The sequence below is a fragment of the Nicotiana sylvestris genome, chromosome 9, assembly GCF_000393655.2.
Source record: "Nicotiana sylvestris chromosome 9, ASM39365v2, whole genome shotgun sequence".
NCBI classification, from domain to species: Eukaryota; Viridiplantae; Streptophyta; class Magnoliopsida; order Solanales; family Solanaceae; genus Nicotiana; species Nicotiana sylvestris.
Genome location: NC_091065.1, coordinates 66,842,349 through 66,849,358, shown reverse-complemented (window position 1 = coordinate 66,849,358; position 7,010 = coordinate 66,842,349). Strand labels below are relative to the sequence as shown.

General features: G+C 38.7%; 1 long non-coding RNA gene across 3 annotated transcripts; it reads right to left on the bottom strand.

Annotated features, from left to right (window-relative positions):
- Nucleotides 1-799: 799 nt before the first annotated feature.
- Nucleotides 800-6,441, bottom strand: LOC104210795 (uncharacterized). Of its 3 annotated transcripts, XR_011402475.1 has the most exons (4): nucleotides 6,336-6,441; nucleotides 6,181-6,238; nucleotides 1,555-1,711; nucleotides 800-1,432 (listed from the first exon to the last, which is right to left on the bottom strand). It is a non-coding gene; the product is annotated as an uncharacterized lncRNA (long non-coding RNA). The 3 variants fall into 3 exon arrangements; XR_011402476.1 differs by lacking the exon at nucleotides 6,336-6,441 and having other exon boundaries at nucleotides 1,536-1,711; nucleotides 6,181-6,309; XR_011402474.1 differs by lacking the exon at nucleotides 6,336-6,441 and having other exon boundaries at nucleotides 6,181-6,309.
- Between the last annotated feature and the right edge of the window lie 569 nt (nucleotides 6,442-7,010).

Sequence of the window (7,010 nt, the reverse complement as noted above, 5' to 3'; positions counted from 1 at the left end):
AATACTAATATCGACTACTAAGTACACACTAATACCAGACTTTCTAATCACAAATAAATTACTTGCTACTATATTACATTATACTTAACACAACACAAATAGCTGGAAGAAACCCCTCATCACCCAAAATGCAAAATCCTTTCATAAGAGCGTGCTTTTTCACTCTTTCATTTTCCTAAACGATGAGTACAGTTTTGATGAGTCTTGGCTCCATATTTGCAACTCCCCCCAAAATCTTCACATCTTGGACCGTAGTGACTATGTGATAACTAAATTCGGTTAATTTGAGGGCTAGCATCCCTTGTTCATTTAGAGCTTTGTGGTACTTACTAAGCAGTTTTTTTTTACTTTATTGGACATGGATGCCAATTGCCTCAATGATTTCATCTAAACACAATAAAATAAATGATTTTAGTATTACACTACTAAATGCTGTGTATTACAATTTTCAAGTACAGATTTCTAAAGGAAATAAGTAGTCCTAAACGGTGACAATTAAGATATACAGAGAGACAGACTGAAAAATAGACCATAATTGTTGAAACAGAAGAAGCTGTTGTCCAAGAAGAAGAAGAAGAAGCATCGTAGCAGATGCTGCGGATGAAGCTCCCAGAAGAAGAAGAAGCATCGAAGCAGATGCTGATGTTGAAACAAAAGAAGCATCCACACAGACTCCTGCAATCTAACCTTGACCGTTAGATTAAAAGAGTCTCTGACTCATCTGGGCCCTTCATTTGTTAAGTGCCAAGCACATGAGTGAGCACATGCTCACATTTGTATTAGTGCAAATACACTAAAGTGAGTATGGGATCACATAGTAAACAATATACCTTGTCTAGGAATATTATACATACACTTTGTATATGTATAGGAGGTAGATGTATATACAAGCCATGGTAGTGAATGTAAAGAGACAGTGAAAATTAATCTACATCAGCTCTTTTTTTATTCTTTCATGGTATCAGAGCAGACCTCTGCTCTATCCTTCAACTTCATCTTCTAATTTTCCTCCTTGAACTCAACTTGCTCTATCACCATGACTGGAACAGATTCTTCAGTAACATCAACCAGTCAAGCAGTCAGTCATGACACCAACCATCCCTATTTTCTTCACTCTTCAGATGCTCCCGGGATGACTCTTGTGACCTCACCTTTTGATGGAAGAGGATTCCCAGGATGGAGAAGGTCAATACTCATTGCATTATCAGCCAAAAACAAGTTGGCATTCATCAATGGGATTTGTGATGAACCTGCCTTGGATTCAAAGGATCATGCACAATGGAGTAGGTGCAATGACATGGTAACCTCATGGCTTTTAAATTCTCTAACTAAAGAGATAGGAGACAGTGTAATCTATTCCAAATCTGCAAAAGAACTTTGGAGTAGTCTTGAGCATAGGTTTGGACAATCCAATGGAGCCAAACTCTATCACCTACAAAAGGAAGTTGCTAAGACAGTTCAGGGAAATAGCAATATTGCAGCATACTTCACAACTCTGAAAAAATTATGGGATGAGTTAGATTCCCTGAACTCACATTTAAGGTGCACTTGTACCTGTGTGTGTGAAGGGAAGAAGAAAGTAGCCAAGTTCCTGGAGGATCAGAGAGTCATCCAATTTCTAATGGGACTGAATGATGTGTATGCACCTGCAAGAGGCAATATTCTCATGATAAGCCCTCTTCCAAGTATGGATCATGCCTATTCCATCCTCCTGCAAGATGAAAGTCAGAGGGAAATGTTTGTTAGCCCACAATATCCAACAGATGGTGCATCTTTTATGGTAGGAGCTCAAGGGAAGTTTAATCAAAGAAACAATATTCAGAAATCATGGGGAACTCCTCAGAAACAGGGGAACTTTCAGAACATGCAACAAAAGTTCAAAAGGAAGGCGAAATACAATCCTAATGTGAGTTGTGGTCATTGTATGAGAACAAGGGCATGTAAGGGAAGATTGCTACAGACTAATAGGATTCCCAGATGATTTTCAATTCACAAAATCAACAAATCAGCCTACTATAAAGGGAAATGCAGTGGTGACAACACAGGAAACAAGTAGTGAAGGAAACATCAGCAGTCAGAACCAGTTTTTCAGTAAGGAGCAAGTGTCAGAATTAGTAAACATAATCAAGCAAGTCCAGATTGAAAGTGCAGCAGCAACAACATCAGAAATCAATGCTAATGCTGTAGCTGGTACCATACTCCAACACACAGGAACTTGTCTTGCTGTTTTCAACACTAAAACATGGATAATTGACTCAGGGGCCTCTGAACATATGTGTTTTGATGCTAGCTCTTTCCTATCTCTTACTCCTCTTCCTGCACCTTTGCACATTAGCTTACCTAATTCATTCCAGTTATGTGTTACACATATAGGAAGTGTGTCTATTCAGCCTGATATGGTTCTTCATAGAGTGCTTCATGTACCTTCTTTCAAGTATAACTTATTATCTGTTCATAAGTTATGTCTTCAATTCAGTTGTTCTTTGAATCTAACTTCTAATGGGTGTATGTTGCAGGTCCCTTTAGTGGGGAAGAGACAAGCTTTTGGTGAAGTTAGAGATGGATTGTACCTTTTTCAGCCAGCTAGTAAAGAGTCTGTCTCTCTTCTTAGAAAAAATGTAGTTTCCATTCCAAAAGGAAGAAATTCCAGTGTCATTTCTACCCCTGTTTCCTTTTCAGTACCTTTACCTGTTATTGCTACTGCTACTGTAAGGCAATGGCATGTTAGGCTAGGGCATTTGCCCTTTTCAGTAATGAGAAATCTGCATTTTATTAAATTTCCCTCTAAGTTTGATTGTGTGTGTCACATCTGCCCTCAAGCTAGGCAAACCAGACTGCCTTTCCCCTTGAGTCATATTAAGAGTTCTGCTATTTTTGATTTGATTCATATTGACACATGGGGGCCATTCAAGACTGTGACTTATAATGGTTATAGGTATTTCTTGACTATTGTGGATGACTATAGTAGGGCCACCTGGACTTTTCTCTTAAGTTCTAAGGGGAATGCTTTTTCAGTCTTGAAATCATTTATGTGCATGACAGAGAGACAGTTTAACTTGAAAATTAAGAAGATCAGGTCTGATAATGCCATGGAACTAGGAAAAGGTTCACTAGAAGCAAGTTTTCTTGAATCAGAAGGGATTATGCATGAAACCTCTTGTGTTTCTACCCCTCAACAGAATGGAGTAGTTGAGAGGAAGCATAGACATCTTTTGGAAGTAGCAAGGGCACTTTTATTTCACTCTAAGGTGCCTCTCCAATACTGGGGAGAATGTGTGTTGACAGCTACATATCTGATCAATAGAATCCCCTCTAAGGTTCTAAATGGATTAACACCCTATGAGGTATTGCTTGGTACACAACCTAGCTATGAATCTCTCAAGAGCTTTGGTTGTTTGTGCTATGTCTCAACTTTGTCTAACAACAGAGGGAAGAGCCTAGGGCAAAAGGTTGTGTGTTCCTGGGATATGCACAACATCAGAAAGGTTACAAGGTTCTGGACCTTGTCACTAAGAAGGTGTTTATATCTAGAGATGTTAGGTTTCATGAAGATCAATTCCCTTTTTCACACTCACCTCTCACATCTGATTTCCCTTTCTTTCCTCAAGACACAATCCCACCAGATACCTTACCCCAAAACTCAACAGAACACTCTTCTGGGATACCTAACCACTCCTCTACCCACTCCTCACCTAGCAGTTCTGCTACATGTCCTGGTCCCTCTACTTCAACCAACATCAACCTGACCCCTTCAGATTCTGCTTCTACTCCATGTTCTCCTCACTCACCCATTCTGTCCAGAACATTTTCTCCTTCATCAATCAGCACACCTATTCCAATTCCACCTCCATCAGTCAGAAAGTCTGACAGGGTAACTCAGAAACCAACCTACTTAAATGATTATATTTGCAATAGCATCTATCTATCCGACCTTAGTTCCTGTCTATCCAAACCTCTCAATCCAAATGTCTTTTCCTTCCATGCTCTTTCTATAGACAACCAGCATCTCCTTAAATCTATTTCTACCACATCAGAACCTAGCAGTTATTTACAAGCCTCTACCCATCCAGGTTGGAAAAGGGCTATGGATGCTGAAATTTCAGCACTTGAGATAAATAACACTTGGGATGTTGTATCCTTACCACCAGGGAAGAAAGCTTTACCTTGTAAATGGGTGTACAAGGTTAAGCATAACTCAGATGGTACAATTGAAAGGCTAAAGGCTAGGTTGGTGGTGAGGGGGGACATTCAGAAGGAAGGGATAGATTATTCAGAAACCTTTTCACCTGTGGTAAAGATGACTACTATCAGGTGTCTTTTGGCTGTGGCTATCAAGAAGGGGTGGAATGTGTCACAACTCGATGTTAATAATGCTTTCTTGCATGGGGATTTGCAAGAAGAGGTCTATATGAAATTCCCAGCATGCTTGACTCCTTCTCAACCTAATCTTGTTTGTCGACTAAGGAAATCACTCTATGGTTTAAAGCAAGCGTCGAGGCAATGGTATGCTAGGTTAGCTGGGGCTCTGAATTACAAAGGTTACTCCAGCTCTTTAAATGACTATTCACTGTTCTTTAAGCGATCAGGTGATTTAATTTCCATATTAGTTGTATATGTGGACGATATACTCCTCACAGGTAATGACACCACAGAATCGCACAACTTGCAGATTTTCTACACTCAGAATTCAAAGTAAAACATCTTGGGCACATTCATCATTTCTTGGGTATGGAAATTCTCAGAGAAAAGCATGGTTTTATAGTAGGGCAAAGGCAATTTACCTTGGAACTTTTGGCTGAATTTGACTGCACAGGTCCTGCTGTATCTTCACCTCTCGACCCTTACTCTAAATTGCAAGCTGATATGGGAGAGCCTATGCCTGATCCTACCATCTATCGCCATCTTGTTGGAAAGCTCAACTATTTAACAAATACTAGGTCGGACCTCTCTTTCGCTGTCCTTTGTTTGAGCCAGTATATGCAACGTCCTTGCATGTCCCACTATTCTGCAGCTTTGCGTGTTCTTCGCTATTTGCGCACCGACCCTTCTCAAGGGATTTTTCTTAATGCACATCCATCTTTTGATCTACTCGCCTTTTGTGATGCAGACTGGGCGGCTTGTAGAGATTCTCGCCGATCTGTTAGTGGCTTCTTCATCACCCTTGGTGGAGCTCCAATCTCTTGGAAATCGAAGAAACAAATCTCCGTCTCTATGTCCTCCGCAGAGGCGGAATACAGATCTATGCGAAGGGTGACCGCAGAAATCACTTGGTTAGTCCGATTGCTTGCAGATCTATCAGCTTCACCCACTTTGCCAGTGCCTGTTCACTCGGATAGCCAAGCCGCCATCCACATAGCTCGTAACCCAGTTTTTCATGAACGAACCAAACATGTGGAGTTGGATTGTCACTTCGTTCGTCAACAATTTCTGTCCGGTTTGATATCTCTCTCTTTTGTTCCGTCCGAATCTCAGCTCGCCGATCTATTTACCAAACCCTTATCTGGGGGTTCTCATCGGAGCATTTTATCCAAGCTGGGGGTCCATTCTCTCCCCTCCACCTTGAGGGGGGATGTTGAAACAGAAGAAGAAGAAGAAGCATCGCAGCAGATGCTGCGGATGAAGCTCCCAGAAGAAGAAGAAGCATCGAAGCAGATGCTGATGTTGAAACAAAAGAAGCATCCACACAGACTCCTGCAATCTAACCTTGACCGTTAGATTAAAAGAGTCTCTGACTCATCTGGGCCCTTCATTTGTTAAGTGCCAAGCACATGAGTGAGCATATGCTCACATTTGTATTAGTGCAAATACACTAAAGTGAGTATGGGATCACATAGTAAACAATATACCTTGTCTAGGAATATTATACATACACTTTGTATATGTATAGGAGGTAGATGTATATACAAGCCATGGTAGTGAATGTAAAGAGACAGTGAAAATTAATCTACATCAGCTCTTTTTTATTCTTTCAATAATAGAGAAAATAAGAAACAAAGCAATAAGAACAGAGAATATGAATATACAGAAGCAAAGAATGAAAAACATAAAGAAAATAGAAGCGAAAAAATAAAGTGATTAGAATGGGGAGAAGGAATATACACAGGCATACAATGAAATACATATCAGAATAGAGAATAAGAAACAAAGCAATAAGAATAGAGAGAAGCAAATGGAATGAACCTTCTCGAGTGATTTTGGTTGCTGCTTTCGGTTGAAAATGGCGCGTGTGAAATAATGCCTATAAAATAGATACAAAGCCATAAAAATAGAGAGAAAGATCAGAATAGAGAATAAGAAACGGAGGGATAAAAATGGAGAGAAGGAATCGAATGAACCTTCTCGAGTTTGGTTGCTCCTTTCAATGTGAAAATGACGTGTGTGAGAAATAATGTGTGACGTCTGGTTATAACAGGTTGCACTGGAACTTTGTGGAATGACCGCACTGATGTGGGCCAATGGGCCGTGGACGGCAGAAGCTCCGTCAATACACACGTCAATGATTTCTATTTTTAACTCACCGCATATTATTGTGTATCTCTTTCCTTTCTTTATATTATTATACTAGTACTAGTACTCGTACTCGTACTCGCGTGATGCACGATCAATATTAAAAAATATTAACTAAATTAAATGTGATTGGCTTGTTCGAACAAATTAGATTGTATTACTTTAATAAATTTCAATTATCATTTTATTTGTCAATATGATACATTCGATAATAAAATTTCTATTAAATTAAAGGGACTTATATAATCATTTGATAACTTTTTTGTTCTATATTTTTTTAAATATATTATCCAATGTTTAGTATTATTATATTGTTAATAAAAAATTTATTAGCATATTACTTAATATTTTTGTCTGCTCACTTTCTTTTTTGTAATATAAGAGAAGATATATATATTTTATTAATCTTGAAATAATTTTTATTTTAAATTTTATTCTGTTATTCTTAATAATATTATCTGAATTTTAATGAATAAACTCTCTATTAAATTAGAGGGACTTAT